The 27372-nt window shown below is 40.5% G+C and overlaps 1 long non-coding RNA gene across 1 annotated transcript in view; it reads left to right on the top strand.

Moving 5' to 3' along the window:
- The window catches only part of LOC141548874 (uncharacterized), a 56822-nt gene that overhangs the window by 6813 nt on the left and 22637 nt on the right, over nt 1–27372 (top strand). Inside the window, exons 2-6 of the long non-coding RNA XR_012484139.1 lie at nt 12160–12238; nt 18640–18721; nt 22927–22991; nt 24580–24751; nt 25151–25260. This is a non-coding gene — a long non-coding RNA (uncharacterized LOC141548874). The remainder of the gene's footprint in view (nt 1–12159; nt 12239–18639; nt 18722–22926; nt 22992–24579; nt 24752–25150; nt 25261–27372) is intronic.

The raw sequence follows: 27372 nt of genomic DNA, 5'->3' as shown, positions 1-27372 counted from the left end.
ATATCCTGCTATCCTTCCACCTCTCCCTATATGTCTTCTCTATACATCAGGACTTCCAATCCCTTTAGTACCCAATACTTTCTCAGACTCTGACCAATGCTCTACCTTCGTTTTCTTCGCTTAGGGGTTTTGATCCTAGAGCTAATCCCTTTCTCTTTATGAATTATTCTCATCACCTTTCCCATTCTTAGAATATTTGGTCTTACTGCTGAATGGAATGGAACACTTGGCTGGAATGCTCTAGTCTGTATCATCCTTCAGCTTCCCGTTTGGTTTTTCTGGTTGGCTCTTCCTTAAATTTCTTAAACTTTACATATCTAAAACAGAACTCATTGTCTTGGGAGAACCCCACATCCACTCCTGCCAACTTGCTGATCTGAAAAGGGCACCATTTTTCTTTTGATCTCCTAGGTTTGTACCTTCCTTGTTGTTCTAAACTTCTCATTCTTTTTCACTCCACAAAGCCAGTCACAAGCCAGCTCTTCTCATCTCTTCTGACGTCTCTTGCATCTGGCCCTTCTCTCTCCTTACACAGTCATTGTCTGTCTGAATTATTATCTCTGTCATATAATATATACTATTGAATTGGCCCTCTGATTGGTCTCCTCTCTGCCTCAAGTCTTTTTCCTCTCCAATCCCTCCTCCACATGGCGGTCAAATTGATTTTCCTGAAGTACAAATCTAACTATATCATTCCTCTAATCATTAAATTCTAATTCCTCCCCATTGGACCAAGGATTAAATATAAATATAAACTCCTCCATTTGGCTCTTCTAGACCTTTATAACTTGACCCCAATGGAGCTTTAAAGCTCTTCTTCTATAAATTCTGAGAAATAGGAAAACATTGACACCAGTCCCCATCCTGCACAGAATGGTCCTGCCCATCCTGACCTCTCTGCTCCTCATGCTCAGCTCCTATGTCCACACCTTTGCACAGGCCATCCCACATACCTGGAATGAACTCTTTCCTCGCATCCTCTCACGTCACAGAATCCTTCACTTACTTTAAGGCACAGCTCAAATGCTACCTTCTTGAAATCTTTTCTGTTCTACTCCTCTTCCTCTTAACTGCTAGTGTCTTTCCTTCCCAAGGATCGTATTTTTAGCTTACGTTTATTGCATATATTTTCTGTTTATATATTACATGTCTTGTACGATGTAAATTTTTTGAGAGTAAGGATTGTTTGACATTTTGTCTTTGTAACCCAGTGCCTGATTAGCGGGTGCTAAATGAATGCGTGTTGATCGATTACTTGTTTGACTGGGTAGCGATGTGAAGGAAATATTGGAGGTGAGATTTGTTATCAACTTAGGAAGACTAGTTACCATGTTTTTACAGTCTAGGCAAGGAAAGATGAGGGTTTAAATAAGTGTGATATCAGTAGGAATATAGAGGGAGGAGCTAGAACAAATATTGGGGAGTTGAGATCAGCAGGACTTGGTGCCTTTTTAGATGTATGGGGTGAAGGACAACATGGAACAGAATATGATTCCAAGGTTATGAACTGAAAATCCTGGGTTATTTCTTTATATCCACCATGGTTCTTCACATAGGGCTGAGTATGCATGCTGTTGGGACTGAATAAATCTTTGTGGATTTGGTTTTTGATAGGGTGTCATAACTCATAAAGTGTGAGGAATCATTGAATTGGATATTGACACTAGCCATGATCCAATGATTAACATTAGCTGGTGCTTTAATGATTAATGGACACTGATCTTAGGCTATGATAAAAGGCCAAGAATTCACTATTATGGACAAATTTTGAGGAATGCATTTATGTCACAAATTGTGGGATCTCCGTCCATAATGGTATGGTGTCCAGAAGTGTTGAACTCAATAATCCCTAAGGTCCCTTATGATTCTCTTGTTCTAAATTGGTGATTACCTGGATAATCAAGACTTGGTGGTGGATTTTGTTTGTCTTCCTTTTTTCTTGCAGCTCCCAGGTGGGCTTTTTAATGAATTTCCTTCAAACCTGTTTTGCTAAGAATAGAAATACCACAGTGCACTTACAAAAATAACACATTTGGAGGGGCTTTCAGTTAGAGATTTGTGGCAACAAAAGAGAAAAGCAGTACTACAAGTTTTTCTGTCTTTCTGTCTGAGACTTAGTAGAACCTTGCATCTCTCATAAGATGTGTCTCTTCTTCTGCATGAAGAAACTCATCAGCATGAAGTACTAAGCCATAGCTGATAACATGTATCCCAAGTCACAATTGTGAGGATTTTATTTTATTTTTATAAAAGGTTTTTTTTTTCAAAGAAAAGTTTCAACATTCATTCTTATAAAACCTTGTGTTCCATATTTCCCCCTTCCCCCAGACAGCAGATAATCCAATATAGGTTAAACGTGTACAGTCCTTCTAAATGTATTTCCACAGTTATGCTGCACAAGAAAAATCAGATCAAAAAGGGAAAAAATGAGAGAAAAAATCAAATAAACAACAACAAAAAAGGTAAAAATACTATGTTGTGATCCACATTCGGTCCCCTTAATCCTCTCTCTGGATGCAGATGGCTCTCTCCATCACAAATCTATTGGAATTGGCCTGAATCACTATTGTTGAAAAGAGCCACATCCATCACAGTTGATCATCACATAATCTTGTTGCTGTGTAAAGTGTTCTTTTGGTTCTATTCACTTCACTCAGCATCAGTTCATGTAAGTCTCTCCAGGCTTCTCTAAAATCATCTTGCTGATTGTTTCTTATAGAACAAAAATATTCCATAACCTTCATATTCCATAACTGATTTAGCCATTCCCCAACTGATGGGCATCCCCTCAGTTTCCAGTTTCTGGCCACTACAAAAAGGGCTACTACAAACATTTTTGCACACATGGGTCCTTTTCCCTCCTTAAGATCTTGTTGGGACCAGTCGAGACACTGCTGGATCCAAGGGTATGCACAGTTTGTTAGCCCCTTGGGCATAGTTTCAAATTGCTCTCCAGAATGGTTGCATCAATTGACAAATCCACCAACAATGTATTTATGTCCCAGTTTTCTCACATAGAATTTTATTTTTAAAAATTAATCTCAAAAATTTAATCTCATAGATTTTTCTTAATGTTTAGTACTTGATGAAAACAAGTTGCTAATTATAGATTTATTTTTACTTACATTTGCAATGAAGCTCAGTCTGTATTAAATTCTACTGAAAAAAGGTAAACATTAAATTTATCAAAATACAATTTTGGTACTTGAAAATTTGCCTCCCTATACAGTAGTTTCCTTTCCATATAATATCAATAAATAGAAAATTAAATTAAGAAACATTCCAAAAACTGACACTAAAGTTAGAACAGATAACATTTGTGTGCTTGATTGGTACATCACTGCATCCTTTTTCAGGAAGCACCTCTAAAGTCAGGATTTTGTGCCATTTGGGATTTCTTACAATACCTTTCACAATAGGTTACCAGCTTGTTAGGGAAATCAATGAAGGGAAGGATAGTTGATTGACAGCCATGTGCACAAGAATCATAAAATCCCAGAGTAGCAAGGACCTAGGCAAAATCGGGGCATTACCTTATCTGAGTAGGAATAGTCTCTATTTATACTATGCCTCTACAACTTCCCAGGCTCTGTGGAAAAACCCCAATTGATGGGAATCACAAGAGTTAAAACTTCTGTAGTCCTTTCAAGTTTGTGAAGCACTCTGCAAATAATCTCACAACAACTCTGTTGAAGATGCTATTATTTGAGGCAAATTGAGATTTGATAGAAAAACTAAAGATTTGAGTTACCTAAAAAGTAGTGAGACCCCCCCTCTTTGAAGGTTGTGTTAAAAGCTGCACAGCTACTTGTTGGGTATGTTGGGGAATCTACCAGTTAAATGGGAGTAAATGGCCAATAAAAGCCTCTCTCTCTCTCTCTCTCTCTCTCTCTCTCTCTCTCTCTCTCTCTCTCTCTCTCTCTCTCTCTCTCTCTCTCTCTCTCTCTCTCTCTCTCTCTCTTTCTTCCTCTATCTCTCCCTCCCTCCCTCCATTTCTCCCTCTCTCCTTTTCTCTCCCTCCCTTCCTCTCTCTCCTTCTCTCTCCCTCCTTCCTTCCCTTCCTCCCTCCCTCCTCCCCTCTCTCTCCATCCATCCCCCCTCTCTCTCCTTCTCTCCCTCCATTTTAGATGTAAGAAAAAAGACTGAGAGATGTTAAGTGACTCTCCTAGGAGGGTAGGCATTTACCATAGATGGGAAATGTCAGAGGCAAGATTTCAACGTGTGTCTTCCTCATTCCAGGTCCAACACTGTATTCACTTTCCTCCTCCCCCCCCCATTCTACTTAGGGTAAGGTCTCAGGGAGAGAATTCTTCCTTTCTCCCAGCCTAGATCGGAAACCTCTATCCACTGCTCTCAGCTGTGCTGTTTGCCAGCAGCACATATGTCTCTCTCTGTAATGGCACCTACCAAGTTTGTTGCCTTTGAGGGTATGTAGTAATCTATGCTACTTGGAGAATAAAAGAGGGGAATGAATAGAGGAATAATTGCTAGATGGGGTTAAAAAAAAGGCTTTGCTCTGCGTTCATAGTATAACATGGAAAAAAATGAGCAGAGGCAGAAATAGGAAAGTCTGTTAGCCTGAGCAGAGTGGGAGGGAGGGAACAGGAAAGGAGCAAAGAAATTGTAGGGAAGACTAAAGGATCCTGGATCTAGAGCAGCTAAGGAAGGGATCTCGGAGGCTGTCTAATCCAGGCTCCTGATTTTACAGACTTTCTCTTGTGCCAGGCTTTTATCACTGAGAGGATGGCTGGGACCTAGGGATTAGGCAGCCCCATCAGGGAGGCGGATGCAGTCGAGGCAGCAGGTCCTAGCAGTTAGCAGTATGAGGAAGTCCAGGAAAGCAGGCAGCCATTCCATATCGGGAACTTGAGACAACTTGTAGATAACTGACATGTCTCAGGGGGCAGGCAGAGCAACAAGAACAGGGGAATCTGGCAGAAGGCAAGGTGGGGCTCTAGACCAGCAGGTGGTTAGAGTCAAGGGAGCCTGGCAGCAGGTAGGATGTACCCAGCAATGGGGACTGGGGTTCAGAGGCAGAGAAAGACAAGAGACAGAAGCAAGGCCATCTCCCAAGCCTAGAGGTGCCAGGGAACCAGATGGGAAACTGGACCAGGGACTTAGGAAAAAGGGATAAGTGGAAGGATGAAATTTTGGGAAATTACAAGGTCCAGATTATTTGTCCAGAGAGAAAGATGATAATGTAGTTACTGCAACCCACTTAGAAGGCCGGGGGGGGGGGATTTGCAGTTAGACTGATGAGATGCTGAGCCGTTGAATTGTGGAAAACAGGGGGTCTCTAAATCTCTTCTGCCAGTCTCATGTGAGGTGGGACCTTTAGGTGGGGCTAAGTGACCCCATCTGAAGAAAATGGAGGGCCATAGGATCAAGAAACCTGTTGTCCTTATGGATATAGGATGATCAGTCTGTCCTGTATTATTTTATTGCTAGTCTGTGAATTTCATAAGTAGGTTTTCCTATTTAATATTAAAAATATGTAATGAATTTTTATTGTGGTTGTCCATAAGCTATCTCATTAAAATTAAAGTTTTCCAAAGAGTTTTCCTAAAGAGATCTATATTCCTGTTTTTACCCCCAAGAAAGATGTTTTTCATCTATTTTGGAATTTTTTCATATTTCTAATTTATTTATGCAATTGGCAGGGAAGCTAACACAATGGTCTTTCAAGCCAGCTTTTGGGCTCAAGACCAGATGCCTGCTTTGGAATGTAAATAGAGTGAAATATGTAAATAGACTAACTGAAACAGATAGTGTTATGGAAACAGTAAATAGAATGGTAAACAATAATATTCAGAAGGAAACGTAAATAGAGAAGTTTGAGGAGATGGACTGAATTCTGCTGGTCCAAGGAAATACAGCTGTTAAATCAAAATAGATTATTTACAATTTATTTTATCATTCATTTATTAGCAGTTGGGATTGTGTTTTTCTTTTTCTTTTTTTTTTCTCCACACATCGAAAGCTGGCCAGTATGACTATAGCTGAATTCAGGATTGGCCTGTGGCCTTGTAAAGTCGGTATCAAATGAGATAATCTCTGTAAATCACTCATCACAGTGCTTGGCACATAGTAGGCTCTGTATTCATACTAGTTGTTATGAAATGCGCTCCATCCCCAGTGGCTTAATTGCGTCCTCCTCACGATAGAGGGAGGATTGAGTGTGACTTGGTGTCAGGGTCTTGGAATTCTGGCTGGATAACCTTGGCTAAGCTGTTTAATCATCTCTCTAGGGCTCAGCTTTCTTATCAGTCAGTGGGGATAAGAATCCCTCTTCTGCCAAGCTTACGGGACTCAAGGAAGATCTCAGTAAAGGTTGTTTTGCATTGGGTTGGTCTCAAGGGTAACTATCTGAAGCTGGTTTTGAATTCACTTCTAAGTCTCCAGAACTTTGTCTACTCTGCTACATTTTCCTTGTACAGTTTCTCCTTTTCCCTTTTCTTCTAACCCCTTCCTGTTTGTTGTAAACAAAAGACTTTCTTTTGCTAGGCTATTGTTTGTAGTAGAACCAACAGTAAAAATCTTAGTGTTTAGGAATCTTGTCAAGGACTAGTAATTTTCCATGAAATGTTGATAAGAGCATAAAGGCACAGAGTTCTTCTCTTGTATTTGTTTTAGACTCATATTTTGTATTTTATATTTTTAAACTAGTGTTAAAATAATTACAGACATTCGTTTGTAAGGCACATCCAGATGCTGGCCCTTTTGCCTTCTCTTAGGTGACTCCCAAATGCCGCCTTCTGACCTTGTGCATTTTTGTTCCCTTCTCTCCATGTCTCTGTGCTTCTCCTCATGCTGTCTACCATCTTTCGGGATCATTCCCTCATTCTAGCATCATTGCCTTCCTTCAAGGCCCAACTCGGGTATCACCTCTTCTGGGAAGCCTTCCCTGACTCTTCCCACTAGGTTTATGGGATCTCTGCTAGTTACTCCCCAGAGCACTTTGCATCTATCTTTTTTGCACTTTCTATATTCTGCCTTGTAGTTAGTTGTGAGAGCAGGGACTAGTTATAATTTCATCCTTAGTGCCCAGGATGTTAGAGCCACTAGGTGGCTCTGTAATGGATAGAGAACTGACCCTGGAGTCAGGAAGATATGAGTTCAAATTTGCCCTTATACTTAAATAGCTGTGAGACCCTAGGCAATTCACTTAACCCTATTGGCCTCAGTTTCTCATCTGCAAGACAAACTAGAGAAGGAAATAGTAAATCACTCCATTTTCTTCACCAAGAATACCCTAAATGGATTCATGAAAAGTCAAACATGACTGAAATGACTTAACAACTGTAACAATACCTTCTAGTGAATGGGAATATATATATATAAATATATATAAATATATATATATATATATATATATATATATATATATATATTTAATTTAATAACTCATGGAAAGGTACTAAGTTTGTGGGAGCTAATGTTTATGATATGAGTTAGCAAAGCTGATCTGTACTTTTCTCATTAACACTCAGAGCACAAAATAGTTTGAGAAATGTAACAAAAGTTTCAGAATAAGAAAGTGTTGTTAAACTACTATAGTCTGTGATGCAGCTGCGTCAGGTGGTGGATGTAAACCCAATATTCGTGTCACTAAGTTCTTGGGGTCAATACTGGATCAAGTTGATTATAGACACACGGAGGGATTTTAATTGCTCAACATTTATTACTGTTATATGAATCTAATTTCAATAACAGCTTAAATCATGAAGTGCAGTTCTTGTTGAATTCTGCCCCAGTTTACAAACACCTCATGACCTTAAGTAGGTAGAAAATTTATTCAGAATAACATTCTTCAGGGCTTAATTCTTTCAAGGCTTCCTATCCAGAAAGATCTCTGAGCATTTCTACTCTACTTTACATCCATTTTGGATGGGTGGATGGGATGGGTAGGTGGGCAGGGGGGACAGTAGTGAGAGTCCCATGAGCTAAGTAAAGGTTGGCTCTGATGGTAATTCAGCATTTTTTGAGGACATACAGAAGAAGCCAGAAGCCCAGAGAGAGTGATCATTTCTGAGACCTTCTTTGGCTCAGCTCTTAACCTATGGAGTTGGGAGCGTTCCACCAAGGCCCAAGAGTAGGATGGTCGCAAGCAGAGGAGGGCAGAACCCACAGAGACATAATGCTTGGAATCTCTGGGGTGTGTAAGGAACTGCCAAGAGACAGAGTTGCAAGCTGGGCTGAGTGTTACATAAACAACTGTAATAACCTAAGCACACATCAAAGTAGTGGTATTTTCTTGGCCTAGCTGTGCAAAGACTGTCTCTTTGGACATACCTACACCTACCTGGATCATTATCAGGAGCCATATCTAAAGATATGGCTGATATCTAAAGAAAGCAGTCTGTGTGCTGAATACCATTTTATACAGCTTTGTTTACCATTTTCTACAAGTTGAAGTTTTCAAGTACCTTGCCACCAGTGTTTGCTGTACAGAAAACTAAAGCTGATGGAAAGATTCTGAGGGTAAACTATTTGAGAAATAGAGAATATTTAAAAATCCTAATGCAATCAATGCATTTCTGTATTGGAAATGCTCACTTCATAAATCCACATGGATTCTCAAGGACCCGTGTGGACTTCAGTTTCTCTTTGTCTTTCTGTTCCTAGAATCTAGCAAAATGTTTCGTATGTAGTCAGTGCTTGATAAATGCTTATTGGATTGGGCCAAGATAGACGGAAAACATTTCATATGTGAAAGTATGACACTTTCAAATTGATAGTGTGGGTAGATGGTTGTTTCTGTAGAGAAGGAGGAAGGTTTGGGGGAAATTCTGAGAAGAAAATAAATTTTCCAAAGAAGGTTTTCAGATGTGTTCTGAACAATGGCAGTAGCATTGTTGGCATACGTATATGGCCTCCAAATGAAACGGCACTCGTTTGGATGTCTCCATTCTTGGGAGTTTGTCAAAAGGCCAGACTCATTATATTACAGTCACACCCCATCTATAGCATCATATTCTTATCCTGCAGCTGTTCATTTCAGTGAAAGGGATTTGACATTTGCTTTGGGAATGGGGGGAGAACAAGAACGGGAAAGTAAGAAATGCCCAGTGATCATTTAGTAAAGGAGTGATACACATATGTTGTATCTAAGTTATACTGTAACACATGTAAAATGTATGGGATTGCCTGTCATCAAGGGGAAGGAGTAGAGGGAGGGAGGGGATAATTTGGAAAAATGAATACAAGGGATAATGTTTAAAAAAAATTTACTCATGCATATATACTGTCAAAAAAATTATAAATAAATAAAATTTTTAAAAAAAGTAAAGGAGTGATAACTCCTGGGATAGCACAAATATCTGGGGCATGTGGCTATGTCACATTTTGGCCAAATGGTATTTCAGGTTAATGATCTCAATGATTTAGATAGTTTGGAAAGCCCGCCATTGAGGATAGAGACAGTGAATCCTTACTCGTCTTAATCCGTTGTCTTTTTGTGGCCCAGAGGCTCGGAGCCTGGAGTGCATGAAGGTTAAGCTGTGGAGTGGGAATCCTGGCAGAGTTCCACTGTGCTACAAAAACTTCTGAACGTGGACAGATTGACATGATGAGGGGCCAGCTAAGTACCTAGAGGTTGCTCCTAGGTGATGAATCCTTCTGCTGTGTCAAACCCATTTTTCATTTTCATTTTCTAGAAGTTCCTCAGGCCTCCACTTTGCTTTGGGTAGGAACAATCAAGGGATGTGAAAATTGAATTGCTCTTCTATTTGTCTCTTGGACTCGTAACTTTACCATTTTTAGGAAAGTACAAAAGACGAAACAGAGGGCCTCTTTCTTCAGTTGGCACTCAGATTCCATATATGGTGTCCTTTCAAGGAATTACACCTTCACTAAATGACTACTTCATTTTGAGTGTGGATGTGGTCAATCATTAACATCACTGAATTAGCGCTAAGCCTGGGTAAGCAGAGGCTACCACAGAGCAAGTGTTGCAAATAGATATTAATCTAAGAAAATAATAACTACTACAACTCATAACAATGGTTAACTTATGATGGACTGTGCTTTACAAAGCTCAGCATAGGGGAGCTTGATTGCCAGAATAACCTGGAAGTACCTCAGATATAATCGAATCTCTTTTATTGTAGCCATTTTACAGATGAAGGCAGTGAGGCTCAAAGAAGATAATTGTTTTTCTTTCATTTAGTTCCTAAAATTTTCTTTTTTATTATGAACTTAAGCATCAACAAACATGAACATTTCATTGTACAAATGGGAACCAAAAATCATATATGAAGCCAAGAGTTCTTATTCTATACTTTTTTAAGAGTGTAAATAATTTGACATGATAGTAACAAAAAAATGTTCTTTGTGTTCCCTTTTGAACTTTTTTCTTCATTGCATTTAAAAATATTTTGAGTGCTTCTGTCATCATTTTTTATCTCTATTGCTACTCATAAATTCATCCTTCCCTACCCCCCATACACAATCAAATTAGAGACCCATAGGTACGATGGAGCCAAACAAGACGTTGACCATGTTTGAAAATGCACATCTCGGTCTGTACTTCTAGCCTGTAAAATGCTTCTTTATATCAGCCTTCTGAAATCATGACTGGTTAATTAAACTTCAATAGACTTTCAAAAAAAATTTTTAAATATATGTTTTATAAGTTTGTAAGTTTTCTTTTATGTTATTGTAATCATATAGATTTGAGTCCTAGTTTTGTAAAATTACTCTGCATCTGATCATACAAATCTTTTCGGGTTTCTCAAATTTATTGATTGGCCATAGTAGAAAGCATGATGGACTTGGAATTAGAAACCTGGGATTCAGTCATGTGAGGCATTTAACTGGCAAGGGTGATAGGCAAGGATGATACTGATGGTTGACTGCTTCCAAAAAAGTGTAGGGTTCAGACATCCAAGAACTTTTTGATGTAACTTTTAGATAGACAACTAAAGACAGTGGGGAAAAAATAGAAGCTTGTCGTGTTCTTGAAAGTTGCTCCTTGAATTCAGGGGCTAGATTTTTGATTGAGGTTATCTGTATTTAAAGATATAAAAGAAACTGAATGCTCTAGTTTGTGAGTTTTCATTTCTTACAATACCGAATACAGGAAGTAGTTGAAAACACCCCAAGAAAGGTGGTTCAGGAGGAAGGAAGTTTACTGAACCAAGACACCTGGAAACATTAAAAGCCTTGATGCAACTTGAGTGTTTAGAAAGTTCCTCTAAATGTATCTTTAAATCTGTCATCTGTTTTTATAAGCTATTGCATAAAGCTAATGCTTAAAAACAGAAGGAAAGCAAGCATAATATAGATGTATGAAGAAAAGACATCTATGTGGAGAAGGAGGTGTGAAATGATGACTAATTTAGTTGAAATTTGTTTTTCTTGTCTGGGGACGTTATAACTTGATTATAGTAAAAACAATTAGTTTGATTTTCCGACTTCTGGGCATGTATGAAATTCCACTAAATTCAAAATCCACTAAATTCAATAACAACATCCCCTCCCAAAAAATTTGAAATGGCAAATGTTAGAGTAGATCAAGTGGTACAATGTAGAAAGCCTCATCTCTGCTTAAAACATACGCCAAATGATTTGCCGTCTATGGTAAGGAAATGACACTAGAATTGATAAGATGTATTTGGAAGTGAATTGAAACCCTTCTACTCAGCTAGACTGCTTTTTGCCACCTTTCATAGAGGAATCTGAGTATTTTTCTCAAATTTCAGTGCCCAAGTTATTTTAGCCTCATTAGTAAGTATGATCCCCGTCTTTATGTGGAGGTTATATCTTGAAGGAGCCTGCTGAGATGAGACCCTTCTTATTTCCTCTATATCTTCTTAGTGAGGTGTTTAACTACCTTGCTAAAGTTATATTTTGGTAAAGTATAATACCACTTGGAAGTCCTCCACTTCCTATCACCCCTCTGAATAGTATACAATAATCATATCGCCGGTGAATGGCCAAGACCACAGAAGTCCACTCAAAATTCAAGCCGAGAAAGGTCAGACTATGCAGGTGGAGACATGGAGATATAGAAAAATTCTTAGAATAAATACTTTCATAAAGATTGACTTTTGTTAGTAACCCTATTCTTTAGTTGTCAGAACATTCTAAACCAAAGATATTAACTTATCTTTAAAATATGCAGTTGTACAAAGAATCAACTAACCCTTTGTCTTTCAGGTTTTCATTTCTCTGGGCACTTCCTCTCATTTCTCTAGAACATGCCACACCATGAGAAGGACAAGTTGGAATGCCAAAGGTAAGTGAGGTGTGATATTTAGGGCACAGAGTTAGGGGGACAGGGCAGGGGTGGATTAACAAATTAATTATCATTTTAAGGAAGCTGCTGGCTAGAAATGGAGTCAGCCGGGCAGACTTTGTAAGACTACATTAGGATCGAGTCTCGGACAGCACTGTCATCCTGTAGCCCAGAGGTTCATGGTTCTGGAGCTGGTGGAAACCTTAAAACATGTCTAGCCCAGCCACATCATTTTACGGAGGGGGCAGTGAAGACCCGGAGATGGGAAATGACCCGGGAAAGGCTAGTAAGTGGCAGAGCTGGGATTTGAACCCAGGTCTTCTGCTTCCAAATGTAGCACTCCCTGCACTACCACGCAGCCTCCCATGTTAGCTTATGACCACCCCAAGAGAACATGCAGCTAAGTAGGATCTGACTTACTCTACTGTCCAAAATGAGATGCATTCTCAAGTGCACATTTGGGAAAAGATCACCCAAAAATCTTGCATGAGATATAGCTTTACTATCAGCGGGGAGGTTCGACTCAGTTAAGATGTTTTATTTAATTGTGAGTAATACCAGGCATTCCCCAGCTGACTGCGCATAAGAACCTGAAGCGGCAACTCAGATGTGTTAGGGGAATAAAGGGGGTAGAGTTGGGCCAAACTTTGCCCATGATTTAAGCCTCTTTTAGCTATAGATGTACATATAACTGTACATACATGTAGATGTGTATGTACATGGATACTATAGCATGTGTATGCACATGTGTGTTTGTAAACATGCCCAGACAGGTTTACATATATGCCTGTATATATAGAGCTACATATTTAGATTTGATAATTGTTTTGATATAATTGGTTTCATTTATTTTATTTTATTTTATATACTTAGAAAGATAATCCCCAAAAGGGCATTTCTAGGCCTCACAATACCCTCACCAGAGTCTGCTTGTCTGTCTGTCTCTGACTGTCTCCCTCCTTCCCTCTTTCCCTCCTTCTCCCCCTCTGTGTGTATCTGTGTGTGTGTCTGTTTGTCTCTGTTTCTCTGTGTCTGTCTCTGTCTCTCTGTGCCCATCTCTCTGTGCCTGTCTCTGTGTGCCCATCTCTTGCCCCTGTTGCCCTTCTCTCTCTCCCCCTCTCCTTTTTTCTCTCTCTTCCCCCCTCTCTCTCTTCCTCTCCTCTCTCTCTTCCTCTTCTCTCTGTCCCTCCCTCTCCTCTCTGTGCCTCCCTCTCCTCTCTGTGCCTCCCTCTCCTCTCTGTGCCTCCCTCTCCTCTCTGTGCCTCCCTCTCCTCTCTGTCCCTCCCTTTTCTCTCTGTCCTTCCCTCTCCTCTCTGTCCCTCTCTCTTCTCTCTGTCCCTCCCTCTCCTCTCTGTGCCTCCCTCTCCTCTCTGTGCCTCCCTCTCCTCTCTGTCCCTCCCTCTCCTCTCTGTTCCTCCCTCTCCTCTCTGTCCCTCCCTCTCCTCTCTGTCTCCTCTCTGTCTCTCTCTTTCCTCTCTCACACACATACACACAAAAAACCTGCTTATAACTTTAATAATAAAAGCATAAAAGTCCATGTTATATAAATACAAGACTAAAATAATTTAAACAGTGTTCCGGACTTAGGACCACATTTCCAAAGATCATCCTGTTATCCCAATATCAAAGGGTTGGAGGACCATGAAGTTCTTTCCGGCTGGGTGTGCTCATGCACACACATATCTTGGGCCTTTCAGGATAGGGCAGATCCTCTGCCCCCAGCTTATTTTCAAAAGGAATTCTTTGGGTTTGAGGCAACCCAGAGAATGCTATAGTTCACACGCAGGTAATGTTCTGAAGGCCTCCCCCCACACTTCCTGCCCTCGCCCACAATATGTGCAATATGTTGGTGCATTTTTCACTGAAAAGCGGCTCTGTGAGATCTCTCTGTGTAGGACTGAGGTAAAGAGATTTTTAGTTTCTCAAGCTTATGGGCAGTCTGCTCTGAGACCAATTTTGTTACAAATGGCCCACCAAAATTTTAAAAAGACCACTATCACCTTGTTGACTTAAAAGTAAGGAGAGTGAGATGGAACATTTTTCATCCCCAGAAGAAATGTGATATGTGTGTGTGTGTGTGTGAATAGCACAGCAGATTGTTAATGATAAGTAGCTGTTGAATCTTAGACTTGACTCTTCTCATTTGTGCAAAGTGGGAGGCTTCATCAGAATATCTTTGGTTTAGAGGTAAAAGGAATTGCAGAGGACATTTAGTCCAACTCTCTCTTTACAGAAGAGGAAACCAAGGTTAGAAAGGCGATATGATTTGCCCAATGTTACCTGGGTAGGGTGCGATTCAAATCTTCCAGCTCTGACACTAAAATGACTTCCCCATTATTTTACTCACCTAATGTTCCCAGAGTAGCTATCCACAAACACTTATTGAACATGTCTTATGGGAGCCTGTACTAGCTACTGTGGAAGAGTACTTAGGATACAGTTCATAAAGATGAGTGAAATGCTTCCTGAGATGCAGTCCCTGCTCTTAAGAAGCTTTGATTTTGCCAGAGAGACGGGACATAAAAGACAATCCCAAGATCTGAGACTCTTAGAGTGAGTCCGAGGCAGTCTGTGCTTATGGCTTGTATGCTTTATCTGACATTAAATGCCTTGGAATTTGAGAGGCAGAAGGAGTCAACATTGGCTGGACCAGTTGGGTTGGTCTTGTGAAAGAGGTGGAGACTAGCATTCCCAACCCTTGTATCAATTTCTCCGATCGATCAACAGCTCCCTAATCCTTGAGTCACCAAGCATTTACTAAGCACTTAGGTGCCAGGCACTGTGCTAGGTATTGGGGGTATAAAGACAAAAGCCCAGTTATCTCTCCCCTTGTGGAGCTTACATTCTGTTGGAGGAGACGTGTTCATATGTAGTTGTATGCTGTACACACACGCATTAAAAATATGAGGCCATTTTGAGAGAGATGATTAGTAGCAGAGAGTGGAGAAAAGGAGGGAGTAGATTTCAGGCAAGGAGGAGATCCAGTCCAAAAGCACAGTGGTGGCAGATGAGATCTATGAAGAAACAGTTAGAATTAGAGGGCCTGAAAGGGAGTACTACATATAAAAGGTAGGTTGGGGCTGGGTTGATGGGCTTGAAATGCCAGACATCAGATTTTGTGTCTGATCTCTTCTGCATCAGTCTGACAACCTTGATGCTAGGAGCTTATTGCTGAAGCTCTGTGTTATCTACTTTGTGGCCAATGCCATGGAAAGCAGTTTCTTGTGAAAAGAGCAGGTTTCTGAAGCTGTTGGGATGGTCTGGGTTTCCAGCATGAAACTGCTGAGCCCTTTGACCTCAGCTGTTTAGCAACACGGCGTTTGTCCCACTAGATATCCAATTCCTGCTCCTTAGGGACTATGAACTTGCTTTCGTTGGCAATTCAAGTGAAACCTTTTTCAAACCAAGTTCGATCCCCAGATGGCTGGTCGCATTTATTATGACCTTATCAGCCTACTCTCCCACTACTTGTTACCCATCTGCATCTACCCTGTGTTCTGTCCCGACTGGCCTGTTCATTCTTTCCTGAATACTCCCTGGTCTTTCTAGCTCCATAATTATAGGAATTATAGGAATAGCCCTGCTGCTATGATGTCATTGCTCAAGTCAGCCCATTTCCAAAATGGGTTATTGGTTCACAGCAAACTGTTCATAATGTTTTCTTATCTGGGGTTGGGGTTGCAGTCGCATGACTAACATTTCTACAACTGTGACAAGTGATCCCCCTTTTTTCCTCGGTCTGACACATTGTAGATCACCCGACCTTGCTGGGGGAGGGCGCGGGGGGGAGGAGAAACACCTCTTTGAGCTCATTAAAACTGCTCCCAGGAGGTTCTGCAGGATGTTTCACCAGGGAGCTCTTATAGCTCCACCCACGAGGACTGAATGCTAGTTCGGCAGCAGTCTTCCCTTGAGCTCTCCTTGGAAGCCAAGATGTGAAACAAGAACTTGGATTCTTGGAGTCTTTCCACGGCATTGCTTTTCCTCATTCCCAGAACTCTAGGCTTGCCTGGGCAATCACCCAGTGGGATCCCAGGGAACCAGTGGTACTATAATACCTCCATTTAGATAGAGATGAATACTGTAGTTCTACCACACAGTGTCTGCTATCATCTGCCTGTTCATAAGATAGCTTAGTGTTCCGTAGGCTTTCCCACTTTTAATTAAATTAATTTACTAATAATCCCAATGGCCTTAAATGCTTTATCAACCTCTAACTTACCCTGGGAGCAATGGGTAGGTGATGGTGTCCAGAGATGTCCAAGAGGGGTCTGTGGAAGGCACACAAGGTAGTCAGTCATTCTGGTTTTTCTTAAATGGACACGCTGCAGAGCTCAAAATGGGCCGGGGAGGAGGGGGGTGGGGGCAAGTGGTAGCTTCTCTCCTTAGTGCAGGTGGTTCTCCCATATATGCTGATGAATCGTAGAATTCTAGAGTTGGAGAGAAGCTTAGAGGTCATCTAGGATTTTCTTCACTCTGTTTTCACTTAAATTGGATCTAAGCAAGTCTCAGTTACTAGAAGGTGTTAATTATCTGTAACGATGTTCTGTTTATCACATAACTCTTCCTAGCTATGTTCATTTGAGAATATGATTTATTGAGGAGAGGACAGTTAGAAGAGAAGTCCAACTCTGAGTTTCTTTTCCTACTTGTAGTGATGTTAGCCGTGCTGCCATATCCTCTCGGTGCCCTACTGCTGATATGAATGTGGTGTGAATAGATTGGCACGAATCGGTACCGTCAGCCTGGAGTGACCAAGCTCCGCCAAGCTTCTAGCCTTACTTCTGTAGTCTTGGCTGGTAGCATTTTGTAGTCAGAGGCGCTTAGTTTGGCTCTTGGCCCCGGGCCTCAGCTTTATCTCTCTGTTAAGTGAAGGCTAAGGGCCCCTCTAGCTCCAGACCCCAAGAAAAGGGAGCTAGCTTTAGGGGAGATGGTGATGGAGTCCAGTTTTGTCCTCTCTATATTTTGTTAGCCCCATACTCCTCAAGCGAGTATTCCAGTGGCCCGTCCTGCTATATCTAATGCTTCATCTATGTCCCAAGACATGTGCTCCCTCCTCCACGACTTAGGGTTGCCATACCCTGCTCCTCTTCTCACCCGCTATATTGTTCTGAGGAAATTGCCCTGTCTCTTTAGGCTCTTTCTGCTTCCTGGGGTATTCGACAAACTAATCCCTGCATTAGCAGTGCCCAACACATCTGGGTGGAAGATTTTCTCTACCCTGCCCTGCTTTGAACAGTGACCTAGAGCCACTGCCTTTGTTATCTAAGACATCAATTCTTTGAATAGTGGTGATTTCCAGGTGGTCCTGATGGGAGGGGAGCCCAATGCCACTACAATTAGATGGGGCCCCATTGGGAGGGAGGATCTCCAATTATACTCTATAGGTGACCTCTTAACCAACCTAGATGCAGGGCCACCCTGTGGATTAGCTCCAATAACCTAGTAGACAGTAAAGTATGTCATCTTGCTGGTGAGACTGTCAGATGGAAACATTTCACAAGATGAGGGGAGTATCTTGATGGCGTGCATAGGATGGGGCCCAGATCTTGTCTTATCCTATAAACATCAGTTGTTCTTTTAGAGTAAATGTTTTTCTCAGGGAATGATGAATCCTCAGTCCTAATTTCCAAGTGTTTTAGAGGAAAAGCAGAATTTCTTCTTTATGTTTGTACCAAATACTCTTCTGATATTTAATCTGGATCTATCCTCTTTGAGGGGCATCGGACGGAGTCCTCTTCACCTCTGTCTCTCGCTTCTTTGGTAGCTGATGCAGAGCTTTGTGGCCAGCACGTTTTTCTAAGTCTGCTCTGTCATCTCTAGATGATCATCCTCACTGTGTCACATGAGCAGAGAGTGGACCTTTAGCCGAGTAGCTATGTCCCAGTACGGGCATACATTTTAGTCAGCTGTGACTTGCAAAAGAGATATCCCAAGATGCTTTGATTTAATAGTTGGCCTCATCAGGTTTCAGGGCAGATCCAGACCTGCCCTAGCCTGCATTACCAGTTGCCTCAATCAGAAAAGCCATAGGGGATTGAAGTCCATACTGACTCCCACTTTAACTTTGTATACCTCAAAAGATCTTCAAATGCACACTCACGCTGCTTGACAGTGAAAGCCCTTCATTTTATTAGCCCTGCCCAGCACTTAGTAGGCCGCTTGACTGGCTCACTGACTTTGTTTTCAGCTGCTGCCCACATAAGAGTGATACCTCAGGAGCCCCATGTTCTCATCCAGGTTCTGTTATTAATTTCCTGTGTGACCTTCAGTAAATCGCTTCCCCTCTCTGGGCCCAAAGGGATTATCAAATTAGGGGGTCGGGTGAGATGATCTCTACCAGAGATGACTTAAGCTACTTTCTAATCTTCTATCATCTTTCTCTCTAATATCATCCACAGCATGACTTCCATAGCCCTTGTCACTCTGGCTTTGGCTCACCAGTTGGGTTCCCCACATCACAAGTCATTGGCATCTTTGCAGGTAAGGGAAATCTGTCCAGCCACTAAGTGAGTCTTCAAAAGGGATCTCCCTTATTGTCCCTGTAAACTAAATGGTATCTTGAGACTAAGACTCCTTAGAGTACAAAGCACTTAAAGGACGTAATTATCTTTTCAATTAGAGAGTAGCTCCTGGCTCAGACAGAGCTTTGCTCAAAGAATAGCCCCATGGAGATTGATTCTATTCCATGTGATTATAGCAGGCACAACCCCAATGAATTGTTTACCAGACAATATTCACCAGCATCTGTGGTTTTCCTTGTTGAAGAGATGGGGGTTTTGGGTAAATCCAAGCCCATCAGCAAAGCCTACTTTCAATGAACATTTTCCCTAGAAGTGTATGTATATTTTCAGTTAGAGACATTTATTGAACAAACTTGTTCCCTGAACGAACTGTGTGCCTGTTCCAGTCCAGGGGTAGGTTAGTTGTGGTCCTGGCTGTGACTGGTAATATCGAGCTCTTCATATAAGAAGTCCCACTCCATTTGAGAAAGGTCATGGCGGCTTAGTCCCAAATCACCCTCGAGGACTTGGTTTGGGTTTTTCTCTACCACAGATGTTTCCATGTCTCCTCAGTATGAAAAGGAGGGGATCTCCTTAATCTAGATGAAGGGACACAATGGATGCATTTCCTTAGGCACGACCTAGAAGATGGTCTAAAATCACCAAAGCTATTGCTGAGAAGAAAAACTCCATACCTTTCTCCTACCACTCTGTCTTCAGAGACCTCTGGTCTCAGCCCAGATCCTAAGGTTTGGCTGGACCAATTCCTTCTGATGTTTTCATTTCAGTGTCATAATAGAAGAAATATTCAGTAGCCTTCATAAAAGTTGAAGATACCTTAATCTCTCTCTAGTCTGTCCCACAAATGGTCTAGCCCACATCCCTCATACCAGTTGTGTTGAAGTAGCCTCAATGTTTATTTCCTTGCCACCATGATCATCTTAAATCGCTACTTTTTGTCATAAATTTATAGCAGCTACCATTTTCCTCTTGTTTATATGATAAAAGTTCAAGTTTCTTAGGCAGGGACCTTTCTAGCTTGATTTTTGACAGTTCCCCATGCCCTGTACTCTACCTGGGACCCATCTACTGAATAGTCAGTAAACATTTATTAAGTTTCTCCTGTGTGCCACATAGCACGTTAAGCACTGGGGATGCATAAAGAAGCAAGGCACAGTCCCTGCCCTCAAGGACCTCATATTTCTGTCTTAACACCTTTCCTAAAGACATTTCCCCAGCTCAGAATGCCATCTTCCTTCTCAGTGGGTCTAGTTGAAGTCCTTCCTCACCATTGTAGGTCACACGAAAGTCTTTCTGCTTTGGACTCCTTGTACCTACTGAGTTCAGAATAGCTGCATTCCTTACCTAGTGTTTGTTATATACTGCTTTAGAAGGCATAGTAGTGTTCTCTATTTCCCCCAATGTTTGGGGTTGAAAGAAGATTCATTTATTGGCAGAAATTAACTGATAGTGGTAGGGGTGAATGCAAAAGAAAAGATAACCTGGCTATAGGGAAAGCAAGCAGCCTTGGCTTCCTATCTGGTGCCACCTGAGAGAATGTGAGCTGTTTTAGTGTTCTTTTTAAATTTTGATTATTTTTTTTTACTTTAGCGTTCTTTTAACCCAAAGAAACAGCTGAGACCAAGGGAATCTCATTAAGCTTTGGATGAGTGTGATCTCGCTCTCTTGTGATATGGAAAAAAGCCATGGGGATTTGGGGAACGTCGCCCTAGTGTTGTGGATGATCGCAACTGTTGATGGGATAGTTTATTACCTGATTGAGTTCATTTCTCTTCTGTTCTAATTATTGCCTTTTGTTTTCAAATACATGTCATTTAATATTGTCTGGCATAGAGATGGATTGGTTGTGGTTAGGAATTGATACGATCCCAGCAGTGCCCTGAATTTGGCTGTACCTGTGAAGAGGGTTGCATTGCCTTGTATTATCATTTAACTTTTGGTGTGTCTTGGCTCCCTTTAGGAGACCCACAGATCTCTGAGGTCAAGGATTGTGTCATACTTCTCTGTCTACTGGCAACACCTAGCACAGAGCCTTTGGCAAAGTAATTCAGTAATGTTTGTGGAATGAATGAACAAACTAGCTTAAAATATAATTTTAAGTAACAGCAGTTTGACATTTAAATAATGTTTGAAGGTTTACAAAGCATTTTCTCCCATTAGCCCTGGGTAATGGGTTGTGTAAACATGACCATTCCCATTTTAGAGATGGGAAAACTGGCTCAGAGAGTGGAGTTAAATGACTTGACCACTGTCAAAACTAACAAATATCAGAGGCAGGTTTTGAACCCAGAGCTATTTTGCTCCAATTTCAACATTCTTTCCTTATACATAAAATGACTTTCAAAGTGAGCAAAATAATATTTCTAAGATTTCTTATCTATAGGTGACAATGAAGTGGGCCAAATTCTAAAGCGATCCAAGTATAGCCAGTAGTTATTTCAAGAACTAAAACAAATGGTCCTGGTGATCACCTTGTTTATTCTGGCATTGTATACTCTGTAACTCACTCTATACATTGTAATAATTCCCATTTTAATTTGAGAGCTGTGGTTTTGGCATCTGAAAATGATATGGATTTTAAATCCTGGTACTATTGCTTAACTAGTACTGTGACCTTAAGCAAATCATTTCCCATGTTTGGGAAAAAGTTTATTCTTCTGTCCAAGGAGAGGGTTGGATTAGATCTTCTCTAAGATCCTCTGCACTTCCAAAGCCTGTGCAAGAGATACGCTTGGCAATGCCAAGTACTCAAGCCATTTTCAGTGTGTAATAGGGTCTCACAGTAAATTTGGAAGTACTGACAAAAATGACTCCTTTGATCATGATCCCTTGCAGAAGCAGCTACTGTCACAGATTGATCCTGCTTGCATTGCATTTTGGGACTACAGACTCTTTCTGGTTTATTTTTTTATGGTTGTTTAGTTGTGTCTAACTCTTCATGATGCTGTTTGGGGTTTTCTTGGAAAAAAAATTCTCAAGTGCTTTGTCATTTCCTTCTCCAGCTCATTTTGCAGATCAGGAAACTGAGGCAAACAGGGTTAAGTGACTTACCTAGGAAATATCTGAGGCTAGATTTGAACTCTGGTCTTTCCACCTAGCTGCCTAGTCTCTTATATTTAGAGTTTTAAAAAAAACATGTCAGTTTGATTTGGGCTTGGTAGGATATTTCAAATGTAATCATTTTCATTTTGGAAGGCTCTTCTCTTCATGGAAGCAAGGACTGTTGAAGCAGGGAGGGACCTTAGAGATCATCAGATACCTTCTGGCAAAGGACAAAGAAGCTTTTTCCAATTCCCATTTGGTGTTTCTGTGTGGCTTGGTTTTGAGTTTTTTAAAAATTATTATCCCTTGGAGGAATTCTGGGGAATCGTTTAAAGATTTCAAAGCAACACCCAGTGAATTTATGAAAGGCCGATTTGTTTATACCTGTTTTGCATAAAATCTTTCACATTTTCCATTAAGACCCGCAGATTCAAGTTAGTTCCAAAAATTAAAATAAATAGACCTATACGCTACTGAAATGTCCTGTTCATTTAACATTTGAAAGTGCATCCAAAATGTAGGTTTATGCTTTGAAAGATGCATGTACAGATCTTTATAAAGCTTTTTTTTTAATTACAAATTCAAATAGGGGAAAAAAATCAGTGCTAGAATGAGAAAATGGAGTGGAAAAACCTCTTCCATCTATTGGCAGTAGCTTTAAGAAAGCCAGATTCCCAGAGCATTTTCCTGTCTACTCTGAAATACCTGTCTGTTAAAATGACAGTCACAGGCCTGCTCAGCTTGCTTTTTTCTTCATCCAGCAAGTTGCAAGGCCTGAGCAACTTCAGAAAAACAAGGACACTATTTTCTCCCATCCAAATTCAGGGACGAATATGGAATGACTTAACGTTCAGCCACCCCGAAGGCTCCGTGCAACGGTGCTTTACTAAGTAAATAGACCCAGAGAGAAATCAATCATCTTTTCAAACAGTACAACTGTAATTTTTCATCAAAGGCCTTTTATAAAGCCCCCTTAGTAGTTTAGTTCATGATGCCATCTTGTGGCCGATTGTGGGAAAAGCCACTTTTTCCAATTCCAAATTGGAAATAGATGTCTTATTTGCAAAAATAGAAAAATATTTTCTTTTTTTTTCTTAATAAATGAGTATTCATTTATTCCAGTTATCTTGAAGTTGAACAGGCTACTAGAGATCTTCAAGCAGAGCCTGGATGACCACTCATCAATGGTATGTATGAAGGGGATTTTCAGTCCCCATCTGAATGATTTTTGAGTGATCTTTGGTGTTCTTCCTTTTCTGCAGTTCTGAGATTTTGCAATTCTTTTTTTTTTTCTCCATAGTATTGTATTTTTCCAAATACATGTAAAGATAGTTTCAATATTCATTTTTGTAAAACTTTGTGTTCATTTTTTTTCTTCTTCCCTTCCTTACTTCCTTCCTTCCCCAAGATAGCAAGTAATCTGATAGAAGTTAAGTATGTGCTATCCTTTTAAACACATATCCATATTTTAATATTTTGTGCAGGAAAAATCAGACCAAAAGGAACAAAAAACAAACTACAAGAAACAAACAAACAAAAAGTTAAAAAAAAAAAACCTATGCTTCAATCCACACTCAATTCCCATAGTCCTCTCTCTGGATGAAGATGGTACTTTCCATCCCAAGTCTATTGGAATTGGCCCAAATCACCTCACTGTTGAAAAGAGCCACTTCCATCATGGTTGATAAAGTTGCTGTTACAATGTACAATGTCCTCTTGGTTCTGCTCACTTCACTCAGCTTCAGTTTGTGTAAATCTTTCCATGCCATTAGAAAAAATATTTTCAAAAATACTTGTGAATGTCTCCAGATGGTAACAGTGCTTTTTGGTGTAAAACAATAGCCAAATACAGAGAGATTCTATCAGGAAAAATAATGAGTGGCTGACAAAGAAAGAGGATAGAACTCTAGATTGAGCCATTTTAAAGAAAGTTATTTTCTCCAATACTAATATTGCTATCACCTTTTTCAAAAAGCATGCCATTCGATGCCCACCAATTGGAGAATGGTTGGGTAAATTATGGTATATGAATGTTATGGAATATTATTGTTCTGTAAGAAATGACCAGCAGGAGGAATACAGAGAGGCTTGGAGAGACTTACATCAACTGATGCTAAGTGAAATGAGCAGAACCAGAAGATCATTATACACTTCAACAATGATACTGTACGAGGATGTATTCTGATGGAAGTGGAAATCTTCAACATAGAGAAGAGCTAATCCAATTCCAATTGTTCAATGATGGACAGAATCAGCTACACCCAGAGAAGGAACACTGGGAAATGAGTGTAAATTGTGAGCATTTTTTTGGTTTTTCTTCCCAGATTATTTTTACCTTCCGAATCCAATTCTTCCTTTGCAACAACAACAACAACAACAACAAAATTCGGTTCTGCACATATATATTGTACCTAGGATATACTATAAGATATTTAATATGTATGGGAATGCCTGCCATCTAGGGGAGGGGGTGGAGGGAAGGAGGGGAAAAATTCAGAACAGAAGGAAGTACAAGGGATAATGTTGTAAAATAAAATTACCTATGCATATGTACTGTCAAAAAAAGTTATAATTATAAAATTAATTTAAAAAAACTGGAAAAAATGTTTTCTAAACTCAAAAAAAAACCATGCCATTCAGAGACTTGGGGAGGTTATCATTTGTATCAGGGAGGGTAATACCTACACCATTGCCACTAACTATTGAGATCTTAGGATTTTAATAAAGTTCCTTAAGGATCATCTAGTCTAACTTTTTTTTCCATTTTTTGTACAGAGAAACTGAGACTCTGCAGTTTAATAACTTGCCCATTATCATTTAAGTTGTGACTAGCAGAACCCAGATTGGAACTTTAGGCTCCAAATGCCATGTTTTTTCCACTACAACCCAATCGCAGATCCATCTTATTTAAGAGATTCTTCAGATGATTTGGAAAGGCTTCTGGAAGGTGAGAAATGTGTTTTGCCTATTTGCCTCTTTTTGTCTATTTGCCTATCTTTTTGTCACTCAAGATCTTAGCACAGTGTCTGGAACATAATAAATGCTTAATAAAGTAATGCTACTTCATTTGTTGTCCGGATCAGATCACATCAAGAAGATTGTAGTCCTGTCTAGGTGCCACATGTTTAAGAATCACATAGCTAAGCTGGAGAACCCATAGGGTAGGATTGGTTTTCACCAAAAGGCCTTTAGGTTGTGCCATACATGAATCAATCAGAGAAAGGAAATGGGGATATTTAACTTGCAGACAAGAAAGCTTGGGGGGTGGCAGGGAGGAATATGATAGTCTGTAGATATTTGATAAGCCGTCTGTGAAATGGAATTTGACTTGTTCTGTTGCCTGCAGAGGAGCAGTCGGCAAAAGTTGCAGGACAGAGGATGAACTAGATGCATCACAGAGTCTGTGATTCTGTAATGGAAACACTTCCCAAAATGGAGAGAGCCGCTGCTGGCCAGGTAAGAGAACAATAAAGAAAGACAGCTAGGGTAATGGAAAGAATACTGGACTTGTAGTCAGAAGACCTAGTCACTAAGTTAGTCCATAAGCATGTTTTCATCACCTACTCTGTGTACCATTCCCTATTCTAAGTGCTAAATATTCAAAGGTAAAAGACAGTCCCTACCCTCAAAGAGATCATAATCTAAGTGGGGGAGCCAACATGCAAACAAATATATACAAACAAGCTCTATATATGATAAATAGACATAACTAAAAGAGGGAAGGCACCGAAAATAAGAGGGATTGGGAAACGCTTCCTGTAGAAGGTTCGATTTCAGTTGGGACTTGAAAGAAATGGAAGAGGGAAAGCAGTAAGTGAAGATTCTAGACCTCAGAAAGTGCCTAGACCCAAGAGATGGCGTGTCTTCTTCATAGCACATCTGGGAGGCCAGGGTCACTGAATCAGAGTCCGTGGGGTTTGGGAGAGTGTAAGTTGTAAAAAGACTGGAAAGATTGGGAGAATGCAGTTATGAAATTTTGTGTTTGATCCTGGAGATAATGGGCAGCTTTTGAAGTTTATCAAGTAAGAGGGGTGATGCCATCAGACTTTCGTTTTAGGAAAATCACTTTTATGGCAAAGTGGCAGAGTGGGGGGATATTTGTGTCGGGCAGACCCACCGGCAGGCTGTCGCAATAGTCTAGGAGTAAAGTGATGGGAATTTGCACCCAGAGGTGGTATTGGTGTCAGAGGAGAGAAAGGGCCACACCTAAGAAATAGGCTATATTTGAGAAATCAATGGCTCTTGTTAACTAACTGGATATGAGGAGATGAAAGTGAGGAATCCAGGACGCCCCCTAGGTTGTGAGTCTGGAGAACTGGGAGGATCCTCTATAGGGATATTCTGCTCTATCATCCCCACCCTCGCTTGTCTTCAATCTCTCCCTTTCTAGGATAATTCCCAGACATGTCCATGTATCTCTCATGCTCTAAACCGGTCACTTAATCCTTTCCATTCTGTTATCAGGAATATTGGGAAAATAGGAGTGGGGAGAGTTTTGAGGGGGAAGATGAGTTTTGGTTTGGATGCATTGAGTTTAAGATGTCTGCTGAACATCCAATTTGAGATGTCTAATAGAAGATTTGGGATTGGAGATTAGTAAAGAGATTAGGACTGGATAAGTAGATTTGAGAATCATCAGCATAGATGTGTCAACTGAATCCATGGGAGCTGATAAGATCACCAAGTGAAATAGTAGAGAGGGAGAGGGGATCCTCAAACTTAGTGGTTGTTACCTGGATGATGATCCAATGGAGACTCATAAAGAATAATCAGTAGGAAGAAAACCAAGAAAAAGTAGTCTCCTAAAAACCTGGAGGAAGAGCTTATAAGGGCTCTTTAGATAAAGGAGAAGAGGGTGATTGATTGAGGGCATCAGAGATGTCAGGAAGGTCAAGAAGGATAAGAATTCAGTTAAGGCCATTGGATTTGGTGATTAAGACATCACTGGGAACTTTGGAGAAAGCAATTTTAGGTGAGTGATGTCAAAAGCTTTATCGTACAGAGTGAAGAAGAAGAGGGGAAGTGGAGGCATGTATTGTGGATGGCCTTCTCAAGGAATTTAGCCACAAAAGAGATATGGAATGATAACTGGAATGAAAGGAACAAGTTTCAGGTTTGGAACATGGGAGATACATGGGCATATTTATAGGCATTGGGGAATTAGCCAGTAGAAAAGGAGAGATTGAAGACAAGTGAGAATGGAGATGATAAAGCAGACAATCTACTGGAGGAGTTCAAATAGGATCATTCATGCAGGAAGAAGAGTTTGCTTTGGCAAGAAGGGCTGCCTCTTTAGGGGTGTTGGAGTGAAGGAGGAGTAGAAGCAAAAAGCATCTGAGTGTCATCAAAGGAGGAGGAGGGCTGAAGAGGGAGCTTTTAATAAATGACCTCAGGTTTTTTTTTTTTTCAGTACAATATTACTTTACCATTTGCTTGGCTTTACTTAACCTCTCTAGGCCTCAGTTTCCTTTTTTGTAAAATGGAGTCGTTAGACTAGATGATCTCTCAGATCACTTGTAGCTCTGGATTCTGAGTATAGAACTAAATATCCCATCTCAAGACATTTAA

Source organism: Sminthopsis crassicaudata, chromosome X (assembly GCF_048593235.1).
Source record: "Sminthopsis crassicaudata isolate SCR6 chromosome X, ASM4859323v1, whole genome shotgun sequence".
NCBI classification, from domain to species: domain Eukaryota; kingdom Metazoa; phylum Chordata; class Mammalia; order Dasyuromorphia; family Dasyuridae; genus Sminthopsis; species Sminthopsis crassicaudata.
Note: the sequence above shows the minus strand (reverse complement) of the source record. Positions and strands in the feature narration are given on the sequence as shown.